At 37.6% G+C, this 21,771-nt stretch overlaps 2 long non-coding RNA genes across 4 annotated transcripts; one reads left to right on the top strand and one right to left on the bottom strand.

Moving 5' to 3' along the window:
• Window positions 1-6,030: 6,030 nt before the first annotated feature.
• LOC139472844 (uncharacterized) lies at window positions 6,031-9,360 on the bottom strand. 3 transcript variants are annotated; one of them, XR_011653904.1, is made up of 4 exons: window positions 9,121-9,360; window positions 8,589-8,647; window positions 7,369-7,447; window positions 6,031-6,620 (listed from the first exon to the last, which is right to left on the bottom strand). It is a non-coding gene; the product is annotated as an uncharacterized lncRNA (long non-coding RNA). The 3 variants fall into 3 exon arrangements; XR_011653903.1 differs by lacking the exon at window positions 9,121-9,360 and having other exon boundaries at window positions 8,589-9,018; XR_011653905.1 differs by lacking the exon at window positions 9,121-9,360 and having other exon boundaries at window positions 7,376-7,447; window positions 8,589-9,018.
• Window positions 9,361-9,513: 153 nt separating this feature from the next.
• Window positions 9,514-15,126, top strand: LOC139472902 (uncharacterized). The gene is made up of 3 exons (XR_011653913.1): window positions 9,514-9,713; window positions 9,968-10,049; window positions 14,659-15,126. It is a non-coding gene; the product is annotated as an uncharacterized lncRNA (long non-coding RNA).
• Window positions 15,127-21,771: the final 6,645 nt, after the last annotated feature.

The following is a 21,771-nucleotide window of genomic DNA, read 5'->3' as shown; positions in this document are numbered from 1 at the left end:
TGGCAAAGGTTGTTGATGAATAAGGATAAAGGTTGTCGCTATTTGCATGTACATAAACAGAGGCTATATATACTCTATTTTAAGTGTTATAAATGACACGTGTGTAAAAGACCCCTTATGTTTTTTTTCTCATGATATATCTAAACATGCCATTGTAGACTATAACGCACTTGTCTTTTAACACATTTCATTAGAGTCTACTTTTTCGTCATAACAGTGACGAGGAGTGTCAGTCTTTTGCCGATTTGTTTATGTCTTGTTATTCTTGTGAAATTAGGACCAGCTCATTTACAACAACACGGATCCTTCTTGAAGCAACTTTATAGAATAAGCCAGTCATCCAAACTGCAATATTCCATCGTGTGTCGATTAGAAATACAGGAAAGGTATAAAGCTGGGGTTTCCTTCCAATAACTTGTCCATTATGTGGCCTGTGGTGTCCTGTATACGGGTACGGATTTGGGTGGACATCTCTGCGTATAAAGTTGAAGTTAAAATAACCAATAAATCAATGAACTAATACAAAAAAATGCCTGTTACCTCATACTAGATCAGACGCTTGAAATTATTCAATTAGTAACAAACATCACTGTTCCTTTTGTCACAAGTACGTTTAAAAAATCATGTATTATGAATTCATTAAAACTAGAATTTTCAAAATAAAAAAGATCAAAACTAGTATTTCTATAGCTGAATTTGAAGCAATGCTTTATCCATCAGATATCCATACCATTTCAGTTAGGGGAAACGCGAAACTAAATTTATACACACAAGACTTAGACATCGATATAACAATCTTTATGAGTGAGTGAGTTGGGTTTAACGTCGCTTTTAACAGTTTTCCAGTTATATCACGGCGTGTCAGCTTTATGTGGGAGGAAAGCCCGAAGTGATGCAGGTCTCAGACGTTTACCACTTCGGTGAAACCCACGAGCACGGGTATGGTGCTGACAAACCTAGAAACATAATTGGGGCGAATCGGGATTCAACCCACAATCATAGGTTTCTGGCGGGACCAAGGGACGCAACTCTGCACAACGAATCGCGGCGCCTTAGACGACTGGGCCACCCGTGCCCCCAACAATCTTTATGATGATTTGTTTGAGAGGTCATTTGTCGGACTTTGTCTTGCTCGTGCAATTCACCATACGGAATTACCTTCCCTTATTTACTGAAAGATGTATACAGTAAACTACGGTTATAACAAATTTAAATGGACCACTGATTTTAGTTCGTTATAACCGTAGATCGTTATAAGAATAAATCTTTACAACAAATGGCCGGGACCAAAAAGTACGTTTATAATACCCTCTGTTCGTTATAAACGTATTTGACTTGACAAAATATATTTCAAGAACTAAACAATTATATTTTTGTCCATCAATTTATAGTGGAAACAAACAGATTTTAAAGTTAATTTTATGTAACAAGAATAATTCATTACCTGTTGCTTCTCTATTGTATCGTGTTTTCCTTGTTACGTGTATATTCAGTACATAATTCCAAAAGGGCAGTTGGGTAGCCTAGTGTTTAAAACGTTCGCTCGTCACGCCGAAGACACAGGTTCGATTCTCGACATGGGTACAATCAGTGAAGCCCATTTTTGGTGTCCCCCGCTGTGATATTGCTGGAATATTGCTAAAAGCGGCGTAAAATCTCATCCACTTACTGTAGTTCAAAAAAAGGTTCTACTACTCTTTGTATTTGTTAGGATTTGATGTAAATCAATAATATTCCATGTCACAGTTTTTTAAAATTCTACAAATCCCACCCTTCACTTCAATTCAAAATGTCCATCACTGACATCATTCTATACCCAATTGTCTTTAACGAATGTACTATTGTATGACAATTGACATAAATGTATCAATCAAATATGGATATGTGTGTATATGTATGTATGTATGTATATTAACATAGATATCGACAAAACATTTTCAAAACAAGAAAAGAAAAAAAAGGAGCTTTTTCAAGTAACATACATGTGTCATAACAAGAACATTCCTGGAAATGTGGCAGTTACAGAAGAATGCTATTGTGCAGAACTATTGTGAATTAAACTGAATGCCTTTGCTTTTCGGAGTGAGTGAAGAATACCACCATGTTGATCTCCAGACAATGCTGTCTGCTGCCTTGCTTCAGCGTTCAAATATCTGATGCTCACGTTTACCACACTTCCATGAGCAATATCCCTTGAAGCAAACCCTGTCCAAATATATCAGCAAACAGGAATAGCCCCGAGCCGCCTCCTGAATGTTTCCGGAAATTTCGTCTCAGCAAAGTCATAAATTGCTGAGCAAAGAACCAAAGTAGGTCCCACACATCGTCTGCTGAGAACAGTAGTAAGACACTTCAGCATTTCTGTCAATTAATATCCAGTGCATGTTTGCGAAGTTGAAATGTAATTTTATAAACCGTTTCTGTCAGTTTGGTTTGTTTGATACCTTATCACAATTGCTTTTAATATCTTGAATGTCTATATAAATAAAATAGCCATTGTATTTAAAAAGGAAGGTTTTTTTGTAGTCACAAAGAATGATAGTATTCTAAAGGTGAACCTATTTTCAGTGTAGTGTTATTTACAGGCGTCGTGATATTGCTCCAATGCTGCTGACCATAGGGTTAAACAACATCCTCCGCACAAAGCACCCTGCTACATCCGGGTAAGTGAGGTACTTTGGCGGGCTGTTCCAAGTACCGAACAACATGTGCAAAGATGGCTGACACAACTACGTCTTGGTTCGTTTGCATTTCATTTACACTACTCAAAGACTAATTCATGTAATATAATCTTCTCACTCCAACATTTTTGTCATATTTCTATAAAAATGCAGTCAAGCACTATAGGTAATTACATCACTTGTACCTGCTACATCCGGGTAAGTGAAGTATTTTGGAGGATCTGCTCTTAATATCGAACAAACAAGGGCAAAGAAGGCTGACACAACTAAGACTTGCTTCGTTGGGATTTCGTTTAACATCTCTCCACAACTGCAAGGAATACGTCAACGACAACTTTCAGCAAGTGGAACTTAAAAAAGAGTTCGCCTACTTTATCTCTCGACAGAAGCATTACAATTACACCACTACATCAGGTACAACTCGTGTTTTGAGAACTGCCCAATCCAACCAGATCAATAAATGATCTTAAATGCCCTCACGCAACACGGCTAGATACTAAAGTTGTGTACAGACACCTGCGCCCTATCCCATCCTGACACCTTTGCCTACAATATCCTTACGAACAGGGGCGCAGATGTCGAGAAGATTCGCTTTGGTGGTAAAATCCATTGTGAATTAGTTACTTAGTTACTTGTTGATGATTGGTTGATTTACGACTGCAGTTTGTAGTGATTGTTTGCCATGCATTCCCTGGGTCATAGTGGCGAATAATTCAAAAACCTGTACTCAATGTATTCAAACCTCCACTAAACGTTTCAGACTCACATATTCCTGCGAAGGAAAAGTCACTTGATATTATTTGTGTACAAGAGACTAAAGACCTGTTTTGCAATGTACTTCAGTCAAGGGGAAACACAAACTTCCCCTCCAAAATACGTTCATCAACAAAACTGAACAGACATTCAAATGAGCTAACGCTATATGTTCGATAAGCAAAATACATTACTGACAATGCCATAATTATTACAAGAATCGACAATGAAAAATCTCACTGGAATGCGATGCTCTGAACTCCACTGAATTATGAACGCCAATGTTTTGGTAAACTAAACTCGGTTTGGGATTGTATTTGACAGAAATGAAGGAATCTTTTCAACTGCAACTCTCAAAGATTAAAATAACAATACACCATCTATTCAATTACGAACTATTTTAATAGCTAGTTGTTACTTTTGTTTTGTAAACTTAATATGATTTTCTAATGCAACAATATTGCTGGCAGTTATTTAAGAATTGACCTTCGCAAGCTCCGACGTTCATACAGTTTGGCCCTCATACTCCATTGAACTCACACAAAGTGAAAGTCAATTCTTATACTTTTTTTATCACAATTTCTTACCTCAAAGGATGTAGGCCAAGATCTAAACACAATTTTTTTAGTACGTGTGACTTCATGTTTACACTGACAGCCATACAACAACCAGCTATATTGCGGAGTAAAATAGTTCCTCAAAAAGAGAGGTGACATGGGCGTATGGATGCACAACTTGCTCTTCAGAAACATCTTAAGCAGCACATGTGTTCGAATCATATCTTCATTAGATGAGAAGGGTTTGTAAAGAACTACCTCAGTAAGTCAGTCACAATGACTGCGCGTCGTAATACATTTACATCAAGTACAAGACGTCAAAATGGCCGACACGATAAACGTGACGGGAGAGATTTCCGAAGTTGTTAATGAACCTGTGGCGGTTACATGTGTTAATCTTCCCTGATCAACCGGCCGATCATTGAAAGGTGAATAAAGATGCATCAAACAGACACTAAGGTAAATGTCAATGTCAGCCTAGGCACGGATCGAGGCGACACTACGATAGTTTAGATGTGCAGTTCATCGTTTGTTCATTAAGATAGGCCGCAGCGAGGATATTCATGAACAATCATGCAGTCACGCTCTCTGACATTTCTCAATGTATACTGAAACGCACAGCAAAAAAAGTGTAGGTTTCCGTCTTCCGGAAACCTTCCGGAAACCTTCCGGATACCTTCCCATTTTGGATCCGGCCCGGATACCTTCCGGAAACCTTCCGGAAACCTTCCAAAAAAAATGTCAAAATTTGGGGGGTGCATTTTGTTCACTTAAGTGTGAAACACATAAAAAAAGTAACTTGAAAATACCAAGCAATTTGAAGGTTGTTGAAGGCATCTGGAAGGTTTCCGGAAGGTTTCCGGAAGGTTTCCGGAAGGTATCCGGATGCAAATTTTCTTCATGACTTGCTTCTGGTAAATAATGTTAGCCTGTACATTACAGGTACCTGTTGTAATATTCTGTGTTATTTTAATGGTAAATATCCTCCTAAAACATTTTTGGAGAAGAAAATTGTTCAATTTCATATTTTGTCCTTTTCGGATGTTAATGGTATTTAATGAACAAACATCAGTTCTTGTATAATGATATCGTTAAATTTCATGTCCAGACTTCCAGTTTGTACTGAGAAAAAGAAAAAGTCATTCACAAAGTGCTCACTTGGGCCTTTGGTCCTAGTGAGATGATAATAAGACTATTTGTAACGGTACATGTACTTGTTATATCCAAAATACTAACTTCATTGACATTTGCCTCACCCTAGTTTTATGGTACTACAGTAAGCTCTTCCTCAGTTACTGTGAATTATTATATTAAAAGGGATTGACAGTTAATTTGACACTGGAGTTGTAACCACTGCACATATATGTGTATTCAAATAAAATAACAACGATGTGCTTAATACTTCACAAATATCTCCAGAAATAGGCATTTTAGTTATAATTGCAGAAATACTTTATGAATGACCCCTTCACTGTTGCCTTGATCTTACACTTCAACCCCTCATGAGATATCACTTTTGAGTGTGAATTTGACCTTCAATATCAGTGATAAATATTTCAAAAACATTTCAAAGAGCTATCCAGCACATAAACCAAATATGCAGTCCTTTGGTAGAATTCAACATATCATTGACCAAAATATGGAAGTAATGTAACCAGTATATGTATAAGGGTTACTAAGACTTCTGTAGAAAAGGCAATTTAAGGGAAAATGTAGTATACATAGATCACACACGACCTTTTTCAAACTTCGACCCCTGCCCAAAGGAAGAGTTAGACCACAAACAAACTTTTTGTCTGGTTGTGACTTTAACCTTTGACATAACAGATCAATGTGTCATCAGACGTTTTCAGAGCAAAGGAAACATGTGTTATTTATCTTGAGATGCCCAAGCAATGCATGGTTTCATAAGATAAGTGTGGCTATTAAACTGAGGCAAAATCATGAAACATCCCCATTTACACAGCTGGCAAATGAAACATAAGCAACAATCAAATTATCAATTTCTTTTATTCATATGCCTATAGTATATCGCACATTGAACAGTGTTCACATGATGGTTCCTGATGCAGTATGCAATTTCATCCTATTCTTCAATACTCATAACAGAGTGTGATAACTGTTCGCTTGACAGTACCTACGGATTATGTTCACCAGTTCAGATAACTTACTTTCCCTCAATCCTCCTTTTCTTTCTATATTGCCATGGATGAACAGGAACCAGGATGAGGGGATACCAGTTGGACTCTATCTCTGCTGCATTGTGTTAGTAGAATTGTGAACTTTCCATTTGGTGTTTGGGTCCACATTTAAAGACAATAAGTCCCATTTATCATTCCTTTCAAGTGTTTACAAGAATTTCCTGAATGTCCTGGAAGAATTACACTCCAGCTTGGCATTGGTTGGTCTTCTCACATTAGCCAGACCAGCCTTTGTGTGTCCCAGTACCATTTGGCATACAATTTCTCGGTCGGCCTCAATTGAAATAACAGGACCCTCATCATCGCTGTCTGCAAATCACCTCTGATATCTGAAGGGGTGCAGCCTCTGTTTAGGACTCCCTTGTCTGGTCCTTCCTGACTGTCAACCTGGAGTACTCATCCAGGGATCTCAAGCAGGACTTCAGTTTCTGCAGCATTATGTAAAAAGATTTTAGCAATCAAAAAGAATTGTTGCCACATGTACTTACAGATAGAAGGCAGCAAAATCACTTAAGTTGTCATATGTGAGTCTTGTTATATGCTAAACATTTAAGATAATCACATCTCAAATCTCAACCAGACAAACCAGTGACTAATGTTATGAACTCGGTCCAGACAAACCGATGATAACTATTATGGACAATATCCCACATCACTGTGGTATGATTACATGTGATCAATGAGCCTACTCAATCACAACCTTATCTATTAATTAGGCTTGGAATGCTGGGAATCTTTTTAAGAGATGTCATTTAGTGATTGTTTCAACTCATCAACATGGAAAAATATATATTCACAATCCTTGTCATATAGCCAAACTATTGCTGGATGCAGTGTTAAATAAATGATTTGGCTTTAACACTGCTTTGAACAGTATTCCAGATATATCACCGCATGTTAGTTTGATGTGGGAAGAAAGTCCTAAGTGATGCAGGTCTTTGATGAATCCCACGAGTATGTGTATAATGCTGACAAACCTAGCAACATAATCGGGGAGAACCAGGATTTGAACCCATGACTATAGGTTTCTGCTAAGCCCAAGAGATGCAACTCTGCACAGAAAATTGTAGTGCCTTAGATAATAGGACATCCGTGCCTACAGCGATAAGGAACAAACTGAAGACATATTTGCAAAATAACCATATGAACCAAACAGAATAATTTCAAAATATTTACCACTCACTGTTGCTCTTCTATGGTCTTTCTTTGCATTGATGCTGCACGGATGACTGTCTCTTTTATTCATCCGGACATTCTACAAACATAAGTAGCATTCACATCACAGAAATGTCCAAACTGTACATGTTGTACATTTGATTCAAATGAAAAGACCCCGGTTGTGATTCCGACTTAGAACTACCCTAATCATAATAATTCATGTCAAACATTCAGAGATGACATTTATCCCCATATTTAACAAATGTTAAAACAATATTTTGACCACAAAGTCAGGGTCATTCAACACATACATTACATAGGAAATAACTTGTTCGACAATGCAGAGAGATCCTCACCGAGGTGAATATCATTCCATGAATTATTGCCACATTTTCTTGAAATGCAGATTAATGCAATGCAGTATTTACTTTTATTTCTAGGCTATTTGTTTGGCTTTTCCATGGCACTGTTTTGACAGAGATCTAACCTTGATATGACACTTTGTTCAGAAATGATATAAATAAGAGAATACTTTATTATTCCCGAGAAAATTTGGGTTACATTGTAAAAGCACAGAGAAACAAGTATAAGATTCATGATTTAAGTTAAATACACTCGACCCGTGAAGATTCCGGGGTAGACTAGGTCTTCAGCAACCCATGCTTGCTGTAAAAGGCCATTATGCTTGTCGTAAAAGGTGACTAACGGGATCGGGTGGTCAGACTCTCTGACTTGGTTGATGCATGTCATTGATCTAAATTCCGTGGCTCGATGCTCATGATATGAATCACTGGGTTGTCTGGTCCAGACTCGATTATTTACAGACCACCGTCATATAGCTGAGTGCGGCGTTAAACAACAAACCAACCTAAATACACTCATACATACAAACACAACATCCAAACACCAGGGTTAGAAATTGGCACTAGTCATTTTGACATTTTAAAGGTTTTGCTATATGCTATCATTTTAGGACTAGTGGACTGAAAGTGTTAGTTTCTACCGCTGCAAACACTAATCAACTAATGAATTGAGTGGTCAGACTAGGTTGTCATCATACTCTGAGGGCATGGATCTTTGCTGAAAATAACAAACACTAGATTGCCTGGTCCATGTTCAATTATTTACAGGCTGCCATCACAGAGCTGGACTATTGTGAGTGTGATGTTTCACATTACATTGAAATATACCATGATGAATACATGTAGTTTGTATTTATCACAAACAAAAATACTCACTCAATACTTGGTATCCTCCCTGAGGATGTCTGTGAACCTGCCCACAAACCCTGAACATGCTGAAACAGAAAACAACTAACTTGTCTTTATCCTTTCAATGTTTCAGTGTGAATTTGTTAAAGATTGATAAGCTGTCATTATTCATTGTAATCCATATCTCACTTTCAGGTGGTTCAGGTGGCAACACATGATTGGAATTGAATGCCACGTTTTGTTTGACATGTACTTTGCCAGATTTATACCCTTGGTAACTAACCCTCATCATCAAATCCCAGCGTTATGTTGAGAATAAGGACACGACCCTTAAAAGTCCTGCACCTGTAGCTCTTATGCAAGCCCAAATAGAAATACCATGTCACAACAAACACTTGATCATAATAATAACAAAGGGTTTCCGAAAACAACAAAACTAAAAGGCCCTTGACGTTTACAGTAGTAACATGGAGATCAGTAAAATATCTAAATCAATCCATTCCATAAGATCTCTGTATAGAAATCATGGAACATTATGTCTCGAAGCCCTGCTACGTACCTGGCATCTGCAAGCTGCTCTTCCTTCCTTCGGCTGTCAATCGAGTTTTCGAAATACTTGACGTCCTCGTTGTGGATGGCTCAGGTGGATTTCGACCGGGATTTCCGAGTTAGAGGTGATTGAGAACAATGTATCGATACACGAGGTAAGCATATCGCAATCAAGCATCACGGTGTACATCGATTACACGAGGTTTGAGTGTTTGTTTACATTTGTGTTCCAAAATGGCGCCCTCGGCCATACAGGGAGTTATGGGTAGACTTGCTTGTCCCGGAATAACACGAGTTGGTCACGAATGACGAGCGGTCATTTCTGCAGCAGTTACGGAAAGAGACGAGGTTGGCCGATTACAGTTCATACAGGCCATATTGGGAGCCGCGGGGATTTCGACAGTGTGTATTAGGAAGTATACCTATGTGGTGTATGGAATATGCGTTTGCCTACCATGCCAGGCAGTGTGACAAGGGATATCCCAGCGGATGTAATATTCCTACAGCAGAAATGTTTCACAACCTCGATTGCAGGGAGCTGAAGATGTGACATATTCAGACAGAGACCATAATACATAGACTGTTATATGGTCTCTGATTCAGGTAAGGAATATGTTAATAATATTGATCACGTATTAAAGTTATTTATCTTCTGTAAGCCACTTATTCTGTTTTATATATGTTAGTAAATGTGTGATTTAATTTTTGTAGGATAAGCAATCTACCTAACTTATGTTAATCCTTGCTAATGTATATGCTGTAGAAATATGTTTGCTTACTTATATTCCTTTATCTAGATACTCTACAGTGACTCATTTTTTTAGTTCATACCGTACCGACTAAACTTACTTTTGCAGGTGTGAATAATCAAGAACAAATGAAATGACAGGAGTTTTGCAACAGTGAACATTGTGAAGTGGAAGATAAGACATTTGAAAGGTATGGATATTTTCACTTGAACTTGTTGAAGAATACCGTGATGACAACTTTATCATGTTGGGAATTTTGGCGGTGGGGTAGCCTAGTGGTTGAAGTGCTGAAGACCAAGGTTCGATTCTTGTCATGGGTACAATGTGTGAAGTCTATGTCAGGTTCCCTTGCTGTGGTATTGCTAAAAACAGCGTAAAACCATACCCACTCATTTGGGGATTCCGGGTTGGAATTGGTCCCCATCAACCTATGCTAGTTGTAAGAGAGGGTTATACTATAAAGGGAAATAGTACCTCGCCTACTATTGCCTGGTGAAAACAGCACCTTGTTGTTTTTTTTACCTTGGGTCTGAATATGCCCGAATACATGAAATTAAACTTGCATGGTCACTTGTAAACAAATAACTGAGAAATGTTCAAAAAGGTTTACATTAAAAACTAGCATCTACTTGCCGACTCTGATTTGGAGATGCAACTCAACTTATTGTGAAAATATAATATGCTTTGATTTCTTTGAAGTAAAATAAATGCAATTAAACTTGCAAACACAAATAATTGTTAAATGTTAGTCACCTAAAAATAGTTAAGATTAGAAATTAGCCTCTGCTCAAATTTACTCATGATTCTGATTGGGAGGTGCAACTAAACTTATCATTGAAAGATCACATGCTTTGAAGTTTTAAGTAGCTTTACTCAGATTAGCTCAATGTCAAGCTGAACCTGAGTCTGGCGAAAATGTCAAGAAACTGGACAACAGGTATACTATATATGTCATATTTATTTTAGTAAGTAGGAAATAAATAGTAATTTTATAGAAATTTCATTTATATATATTTCGGCCAGGAATCAACATGTCTCTCCAGATAACAGACAACAATTAGTAGCCCTTTTTGTCAAATCAAGGTGCTGTTTTCGTTGGAGAAATCAGTGACATTTTGCTGAGGTGCCGTTTTAGCCTCACCCATAAGAGATAACCTAATAGATCAGGTGATCAGGCTCAGTGACCTGGTTCATGGCATCTGACAGTGACCATCTAACAGTGTGGATTGATGTTCACAATATCAATCACTGGATTGTCTAGAATTTTGGGCCTACCTTTAGAATACAGTACCTAACTTTTCAAACAGGTCACAGTACCCTGTGATGTAATTCGTAGTATTCTGTTGCCTGGCACACTGGCAAAACAATGCCTTGTGATGTCAGGGGTCATTGGATGTGCATATATATGCTCTTTTCAGTGGTCTATCGTCTCCACACGCTATGTTGTTGCATGAGTTTAAATTATTTGTTTACTAAATATTGTTTTAAACATTTATATGTGAACTGGATGGGTAAACAAGCAAAAACTTATTTGAATACCGCTCCAGAATTAGAATACAATATGATATGACAAAAGTACAGTCAAGGAATACAATTATATACATGTTCTTATTATAGAAACTACGTTGTCGGCGCTGTCAGGTCGCATTTTTAGTTGTAATAGTGTACTGCAATATACGGCAAGGAATAGTATTATAAATTTAAGATGCTATGTACAATCACAAAACCTATTGGATAGCTGAATGTAGTCTTCTACTGATTTAAGAATTTCTAAGTTTATTTTTGACGTCCTTTCAGGATTACCTAATAGAATTGAATTTAGATCATATCCCTTAACATAATAGTACATATTCTGTCTTAAATCATTGTAATTTGGACATATGAGAAAGAAGTGAAGTGCATCTTCAGTGTGATGGCCACAGCTACATGCAGGATTATCTTATAAATATTGCCTGCGGATGCACATTTTATAACAAGTGCTTGTTTATTTTCTATATACTTTTATTTCATTTTTTACTTATTACAGTGGTTAAAATGATTATAAATATAAATTGAAACTAATAATGTGCAATAAGCGGGTTATAGCTGAAACGACACCTTAGCAAAACAGCACTGACTGGCGAAATACTCGCCGAAAGCGAAAACGGCGATTGTTACTTGACGAAAATGACACCTTATTTTTTTTTTTACCTTGGTAAAATAAATGAAATTAAACTAGGATTGATAACTTGCAAAGACCAATAATTGTGAAATGTTAAAACAAGTTTACAATAGAAATTAGCCTCTACTCCAACTTATCCTATACCCGACTCAATTTATTGTGATAACATGCTTTGAAGTAAAATATATGGAATTAAACACACATCGTCTCATACAAACACAAATGCATGTAGTTGTTAAACGTTGAAACAAGTTTACCTTCGAAATTAGTCCCCTACTCTAATTTACTCACCGACTCTGATTGGCAGACACAGCTCACTTGTTGTGAATGTATTTTTCACTTTAAAGTTTAAAGTACTCAATGTCAAGCTGAAACTGTATTTAAGAATCCTAACATGGTGCAATTTTTCACAATGGCCTTTCGATGTGTCATTTGAACATGTTGAAAGGTTTTACAAGGGATATTTGTAACCCAATACTTTCCGTAACGGGCGACAATGCTCGTCTAAAGAGTTGACTAACGCCATCAGGTGGCGATCAGGCTCGGTGACTTGGTTGATGCATGTCATTGATCCCAATTGTGTGGGTCGATGCTCATGATGTCAATCACTGGACTGTCTGGTCCAGACTCGATTATTTACATATAGCCGGAATATTGCTTGAGTGCGGCATAAAACAACAAACCAAATCATAAGTGTGGGATGAATGATTTGAAATTAGCAAGTTTAATGTGACCTTCAATCACTACAACCTGTTCGTTTCTTTGATTCAGTGAAAATTTGCATCATGATAGTTTCAACTGTAGATACAGTTAATCTGTTTGTTGTACAGTTTCTGTATATCAATATATATGTTGTTCAAATAAGCTTTGCCTCTTCACCAACCCTATTCCTCTTTTGGAAAAAATAGTGTCTAATAATTCAAACACCATCACCATCATCCTAGTGAACACAACAAAGAAATGCACATCAAAAACGTCATTATTATTATTTCTGATCTCTGATAAATGAGAAAAAAACTGTTATCCAGCAAGATACATTTCCTTGGTCCCAAGAAGCATGTGACATAGTAAACTGACTCGATAAGTTGAATAGCAGTTGTAAAGTCACAAGCCGTCACTACTCAATTAAGTAATTAACAGACAATTGCAAGTACTAATACCCACCCGACACTAATTGCCCTGTTAATCCCTAGTCCACAATGAGTTGACATTGAGTTCATTTTGCTAATTAGCTGTTTTTAGAGTAGCAAGGTAATAAACATCAAAGGTGGGGCGGGCTTTGATCATGTGTTCTGTAGAAGAGATGATGTCACTTGTTTTATGTTTATTTAGGATTAGCTACATCCTTTGATGCTACCAAGGCAGCCCTTGAGATTATCAGACAGTTTGGCTAGACACAAACTGATGTCTCCCTTGTAGCACACTATGTGTCAGACACAGACTTTGACCACTCTGTGCAGATGCATATCAATGCATAAAGAATATTGGGTAGATGATTCAACAATGCCACACAAGTCAAAGTTGGGTTTCACTGTATTTAGAAACAGACGATGGATCCAAAACTTTATAACAGTAATTATGATTAATTTAAACTTTGCCAGGCCAATATTTGGCAGATTTGCATGTTATTGTTAATCTTCATTTAGTTAATTTTCAAAAAAGATAGGATGAATGATAAAATATGATAATGAGTCATGCATATTTGAATTCAGATCAGAACAAACAGGGAGGGTCACCCCAAAATGTGAGAGTCTCTAGGGGAGACTTGACAAAATGGACAATAAAATATAAAGTGCTTTGCATTTTCTTTCAGGGAGGGTTGTGTCAAAAATGAATGAGAACATACCGGTAATACATGACCGGCCCCTTTAATGTAATATACTTAGTTTTTAGTTGATGGTTCAGGTTGTACTTTTCAGTTGAATTTCTTATCACTGTCTATGATGGACTACCAATTAACGGTAGATATTTAATATCCATAATAACTTAGATAAATGCTTCTACAGTCTCATCCTAATTTGTCAAAATTTGAATTTCAATATAGCTTCCATTAATGAATTAATGAATTTGGTGAGAATATCTATTGTCTGAATGCCTAATATACTTTCTTTTGTATTTGGTGTGCAAGGGTAGCCTAGTGGGTGAAACAGTCTCTGAAACCCGGGTTCAATTCACCACATGGGTACAATGTGTGAAGCCCATAGCTGGAATATTGCTAACAAGCTCCATGAAACTATACCAACTCACTCGCTCATTATGTTGTATTTTGAGATCACTTACATGACATGTGTTTTGATAATTATGAATAGTTGCATTTATGTATTTATGTATAAGAACCTATGTAACTTAGTTTTGCATAGTCTTGTTTACCCTTCCTTACATTTTGATGTAATGCAAACATTCAAGCAAAATTCAGGTGTGGTATTGTTTTAGAAGACCGGATACATTTTTGTATTTTCTGAACACTTTTCTGTTTGCAATGGCTTATTTACATGTTCAAAGATTGGTTAAATATCAGTTGCAAGATAAATTGTCAATACCTCACTGTTTGAGAAAACAACTTTAAACATTTGTAAATATGTGTGTGTTTCATAACTTTTGACTAACAAGTTTCTAAAGATGTTATGAAATGTTTCAGGTACCTGGATTTCACAATCTGACACCAGCTACATTTAAGAAGATCTTGCTCACACAATTCAGACAAGGGACTCGCCGGAAGATGAACAGTACTCCTGATAACAACCAACAGATTCACCTCAGAAAGTGATGATTCTGAATGAATAATGCCACATCAGTGTTACTGTAGGTGGTTTTATTATGACACTAATGAAGTCTGAATGAATTTATGCCAAAGCACTGTGACTATGTCCAGGTTGTGTACACCGATGCTGACCATACAAATCTGAATGACTTTTGTGGTTTACTGCAGAAACATAATTGACTTTAGATATTCTTCTTCAATAAAATTCTTCTGAGATTTGACTAATTTGTTTATTTAGAAAATGGCATTGAAGCGTCTGTTCTGTAAGGCCTTGCAACTTGCAAGCCCCACTGGTTACTTTATGCTAGTTCCTCTTCTTGCTTGATCAAATTTCAATTTGTGATATATACCAATGAAATGCCATATAATCAATAAATAAGATTTTTTTCCAAAAACATGATTTGTTTTGCTTCATTAGCATAAAGATATATAATACTGATCAGCCATAACATAGGTGCTGAACAAATATGAAATGTACTAATGCCCTGAATGTTTTCCTACTATAAATACTTAACAAAAGTTGTAGTTCCACCTTAGTAGACAAATGACATTGATATTTTTTCTGTACTTTATTTAGGTGTTTTCTATGGATGCCATTAGTCTTATGCACCAATTTGGGACAATTGTATTCTGTTTTATATTCCCATGAAACTACACTGTCCCGATATAACAAGTACTGATACCGTTCCAAACTAATCTGTTAATCTCACCAGGGCCAAATGCCAAAGCACATAGCCAATGACTTTCCATTTTTTTCTGAGTGAAAATGCTGTTTTGCCACTTTTAGCAATATTGCAACAATATCATGGTGGACCCATGTCGCAAAACAACTTGTGAACAACGCATGCCCACATATCTCAGTTTGAGGAGGATATTTACCATTAAAATAACACAGAATATTACAACAGGTACCGGTAACTTTTTCTTTTTCTCAGTACAAACTGGAAGTCTGGACATGAAATTTAACGATATCATTATACAAGAACTGATGTTTGTTCATTAAATACCATTAACATCCGAAAAGGACAAAATATGAAATTGAACAATTTTCTTCTCCAAAAATGTTTTAGGAGGATATTTACCATTAAAATAACACAGAATATTACAACAGGTACCTGTAATGCACAGGCTAACATTATTTACCAGAAGCAAGTCATGAAGAAAATTTGCATCCGGATACCTTCCGGAAACCTTCCGGAAACCTTCCGGAAACCTTCCAGATGCCTTCAACAACCTTCAAATTGCTTGGTATTTTCAAGTTACTTTTTTTATGTGTTTCACACTTAAGTGAACAAAATGCACCCCCCAAATTTTGACATTTTTTTTGGAAGGTTTCCGGAAGGTTTCCGGAAGGTATCCGGGCCGGATCCAAAATGGGAAGGTATCCGGAAGGTTTCCGGAAGGTTTCCGGAAGACGGAAACCTACACTTTTTTTGCTGTGACGCTGAGACCAAGAATAAAGGTTCTAAATGATCAGAAAGAACTCTTATGCGTGTTTTCGTGCTAGGGAATTCCCACGGGTTTCCCCAGGAATGTGGAAGTAGTCCGTCAGTGTTTACGTCATTTCAAGAACACGGTCTCGTGAAACACTTATGAACGTCAATTTCGCGGTCATTTGACCGCTCTCTCGTGGAAAAGCTGTATATCGTGTAAACTTCAAATTAAAAAAATATATGTGAAACTATGTTGACAGTGCTTCATGAATTTCACGAACACAACAGCTCCAAAATAGCAGTGTATATGAAGAGGCATCACAATCCAGTTTTTATTCAGCAGTTTTTAATCCGATGATTTCTATTTTTAAGACTTTTACGATAGAAAGTTCTCAGTAATGTCCTATGTCATCCTCAAACACGAGTTTCTGACCCCACGGACATTTTGCTAACCTTGCTAGTCTCGTTGAAGCATGCCAAATGCGTAGTTGCTTTCGAAGCGTTGCCATTAGACACACATGTCTCCAAATGATGTACGTTTATGTCACGCCAGACACTAAAAATACTCCAATACCACGCATAGCTGTACACCTAAGATGACACAGCCTTCTAGTGTTATGACAGGGCTGTCCTCTATGCACCACCTTTCTTAGACCCCCCTGACAAATCCTATGACGGATTGTGTTTGTGCTTTCCAGGGACGAATGAATGTCAGCTTCTGAAGCTAAAAATGGAATTTGATATTGACATTCCCGTTACAAGGTATAGTTGCTAGCATTGAAAGCGTTTAGAGTTTCCACTGTGTTTTTAAAGCGGATGCGTTTGTTGACTGGAATGTCTAGGATCCTCTGACGAGCGTTCCCATGTAGCATTGATGATACTGTGATTGATCTTGAGGTCTATGGTTTTTGTTTAGACCCAAAAAGATCAGACTATGTAAATATTCCGAGATTAAATCATTCAAACTGCAAAAAGTTAAGAGATGAATGATAGAAGATGATGTGTGAATATTACCTTTTTGTCAAATGCTGCTTTAACAAGCATTATCAGAGATATCCTTCACACATAAAGGAAACGACATATCAGATTGAAATTAATCAATGAAGATTCACATCTTTGCTTTCATTTCGATCAGTGATCTAAAAAGCCAAAAAGTGCCTATTAGAGGTGCGACCCTTCGTCAGGCCAAGATCTGTTGGTACATTCAAGTTGAGGTGCCTATACTATCCCTAAGTCAAATGCTTTTTTAACATGCACCATCTGAGATATCCTAATTTCAAATCCAATAAAACTTTATCAATAATGGTTGACATCATGGTAATCATTTAGAACAGTGATCTAAAGCGCCATAATTTACTCCCACATTTAACTGACAAATTAAATTGCAGTGTAACTGAAATACTGCCCAAAGCTACGCTTAACCCAATTGATCCAGCTAAACAGATGAGTGGGGTAGGAATTGAATAAAATCTACCTCCACTCCATTTATGTAGTTGATTCATTTAATTTCAGAGCGAAACATCCTCCTTTCGATCATTTATTAGCGTCGTCTTTAGGTCAGTGATGGAGGACCAGTCGAACTGTTGACATGTCACATGTCATCACACTGATGACTTATATCCCCGGCATGTGGCTTTCCACGGCTGACGGGGGGGCACGGGTGGCCCAGTCGTCTAAGGCGCCGCGATTCGCTGTGCAGAGTTGCGTCCCTTGGTCCCGCCAGAAACCTATGATTGTGGGTTGAATCCCGATTCGCCCCAATTATGTTTCTAGGTTTGTCAGCACCATACCCGTGCTCGTGGGTTTCACCGAAGTGGTAAACGTCTGAGACCTGCATCACTTTGGGCTTTCCTCCCACATTAAGCTGACACGCCGCGATATAACTGGAATACTGTTAAAAGCGGCGTTAAACCCAACTCACTCACAATGCCACGACTGACACTTCAGAGTAGGCAGAACAGACCCTATTGTTATGGGAACTTGCAAAGTATTCTCTTTTCGAAACATACAGATGTATTAACATGGGAAAGGGGAAATTGCAAAAAATGGATAAGTAATGATAAGCATCCTTAAGGATCAGCTTGCAGTGCCACATACTACTTTAAGGGGAAGAGAAGTCTACATGATAGGAAGCAAGCTATCTCTGAACATTGACATGTCAGATGCCATCACACTTCGCTACGCAAATAAGCTAAACCCTACATTTTCAGTTACTTTTAGGTACATGTCATGATAAATTGAAAACACTGTTTAAATTTGCGTAAAATGTATCTACAATTATGTTGACAGTCGGGAAATTCACTTCCTCAATGGGCACCAGTCAGAAGGCGAGGCAGTTGTTCACTGACAATTGTCACTGATGAATCAAATTTTAATATTTCCTTTCCTTTCCTTTCCTGTGGATAAAGCATGCTCAAATATACCTCAAGAGTTGTGAAGTGAAGACATCAAAAGTTGGAACTGATGAAATATTTCTTCGACATAAGAGAAGTAGAAGACGTCCTTCTTGTCGTACAATATTGTGGAGAGTTGTTTTTTTCCACTGAATCATTATGCACAGATCAAAATATGAAACAAATGAGGCGGTTTCATTGGTCTCTTATATTTTTCTTGCAAGTGTGTAAAGCGGTGGAAGGGAACTGGCTTTTTGACTGTTTTTGAATCTCTGTATTTCCCCGGCCACGACATATTTGTAGTGTTTGTAAAATATCACTCCCCTGCCATAGCACTGATTTACGTTGACAGAGTTCTTTTTGGAACGAGTCCCCGGAGAAAACATAAGATGTTTAACATTACTCAGGTGTCGTTTGTGTTGTAATGCGTCTGGTTTGCTGGGACAAAATGGGCTACTCATATATTGATAGGTTCACATGCAGTCAGTGCTATGTACATGTGTCACCTTGATGGGAGCTACTTTGGAGGAACAGTCATGGTGTGGTCGTCAGTTATGTTACCTCATACAACGTCTGATGTGTCCTCGCCAACCGCTTTTAACAGTATTCCAGTTATTTTGCGGCGTGTCAGTTCAATGTGGGAGGAAAGCCCGAAGAGATGCAGCTGTGAGACGTTTACCACTTCGGTGAAACCCACGAGCACGGGTATGGTGCTGTCAAACCACGAAACATAATCGGGACGAAGCGGGATTTGAACCCACAATCATAGGTTTCTGGCCTGCCCGAGGGACGCCACACTGCACAGCGTGTCGCGGCGGCCTAGCCTAACCCCCGCCCCCCCCCCCCCCCCCCCCCCCCACGGATCCTTTAGGATGAGCTTGTAGTGCCACATATTACTTTAGGGGAAATAGAAGTCTACATGATAGGTAGCAAGCCCTCTCTGAACACATCAACACCAGATCCAAATCTTGCTATCTTGCTATCAACCCTTATAAAGCTGAATCTTGTCCCATTTAAGAGATGCAATGTAGTGATTTGGGAAAGATCTAAAACTGGAGGTGACATGATTTCTCCAAAATAGTCAGTCTTTATAAAAAGTGCAATCTGACCCTGTATGTTATGTTGTCATATCACGACCGGGTAAATATGTGTTCCGGAAAAGATGCTATTTGTCAGTCCGTGGAACACGTTTGATAATGGTTTCTCCAAACGTATTTCTCATGTGTGACGTATAATACAAAATCGATACAAAACGTCGTACAGTACGATAGATACAGTGGAACAGAATCACAAAACGTGAAAGTAAACAGCTTCATATCTAATTTGGCTTCCGTTACAGTAACTATCACATGATAGATATCCCGTACTAACACACCAGTTCCCCTTACGTTCATATTATTCTACTGTGTTCGCCTTACTGCTAATTCTTGGTATCTCCTCTGAAAGCTTCACTGATTATACGGTGAAGGAATGGGCCCCTTACTGTCTTGGATGTAACTAATGGGTGCTTGAGCATTGATTTTCTAGGTAGCACTATTAGTTCGTCTGGTACGTTGTCTGTGGCGAATAATATCACTGCTGACTCCGGCAACTACTGTAAGATGTCAGCCACGGAAGAAGAATGCGATCAGCCGTTCTTATTTCTGTCTCATCAAGGACAAGATTACGTACTCAACGTGTTCCCTTGATGCTTTTTCCCACGTAGCCATAATGCTGGTTAAGTTTAATGTATCAAGGTACACAACAGGTCTTCGTCGTTAAGTCTTAAGATATCTTCTCGAAGATGACTTGTTAATGCCACAGTATCTGGCACACATTATCAGACACTATTTACACAGTGTCTGATCTAGTTTGGTTTGACGCCGATTTGAATACTTTATGCTGGGTCCAACGGAAGAGACGACCAGACTTGTCTAGTTCCAGTGTGTGGAACTGTCAAATGTTTTGCTAGATTTAGAAATATATGTATGTAGTATGACATTCTTTACAGTTGATTGACTTGATAAATACAACTACCAGTATTATTACCACTTTATTACTTTTGAGAAAATTAAGCTTTTTGCAGTTGCTTGATGTAGAGAATTAACCTACACCTACACAACCTGCCTTGCTTCAGCATGTTGGCGGATTACATTGAGCAGTTGTATTGTATTGAATTCTTGTGTTAATTATTATTCAGAATGATGGGAGCTAGTGTTCGTCCCATTTACCAACAGCGCCAGATTATTTTTTGTATAGATGTATGTATTTGACGAATATACTCTTTTGATAACAGGTTTTGTATTATTCAAAATATTTGACCCTTGGAGCCATATATGTGTTTAATGTTTTTCCTAAGGAAAACAAAAGCATGTCTATGTATTAGTGACACACATTGCTACGCTTAATGGAAATACACTGAAGAAACTGAACAACAGAAAGATCGATAACATCTTTTCTGCTCGTATTTTAAGATGTTGGCTGTTGCTTGTAAAGACGAATGTGGCATGCTGACAATACTCCATTGCATTCATGAGTATTTATGGTTATGTAAAATATGTCGTTTGATAGGCATTACTTAGAAGTTGACGGATGACAAGATAGACACACTTTTTTTATGGATAACAACTTTTTTAATACTGTAAAAGGCGACGTTTCGGTATAGATCCTTATACCGTTGTCAAGCAAGACTGTCTGTGACTGTAAGACTGACAGTCTTGCTTGACAACGGTATAAGGATCTATACCGAAACGTCGCCTTTTACAGTATTAAAGAAGTTGTAATCCATAGAAAATTGTGTCTATCTTGTAAAATATGTCCTTTTACTCACAAAAACTGAGTTCTTTGAAGTATTATCGTCACAAAAACATTTCTGGAATCGCTACAGTTATGGGAAAATGGCGTCAGACACAACCAGGAATAAATAAACAACTTGGTTTAGCATTCAAACTTTTCTAATGACAGAGACCAGTGGGGCTTGGATATTATTATTTTCAACTCCCACTGCTTCAAATAGCAGTATACTAACTATTCTATTGTAACAAATGATAACAGTTAATATACTCAACAACAAAAGTTCCTGTGACACCAATATTTTAGTGTATTTTTCAAACAAGTAAAGTTTCGTTTTCCCTATTTCCATTTATGGAATCAAGTCACCAAAACGCAACTGCTGCATAAAAGCA

The sequence above is a fragment of the Haliotis cracherodii genome, unplaced genomic scaffold (genome assembly GCF_022045235.1).
Source record: "Haliotis cracherodii isolate W230 unplaced genomic scaffold, xgHalCrac1.p SCAF_25, whole genome shotgun sequence".
NCBI lineage: Eukaryota > Metazoa > Mollusca > Gastropoda > Lepetellida > Haliotidae > Haliotis > Haliotis cracherodii.
Note: the sequence above shows the minus strand (reverse complement) of the source record. Positions and strands in the feature narration are given on the sequence as shown.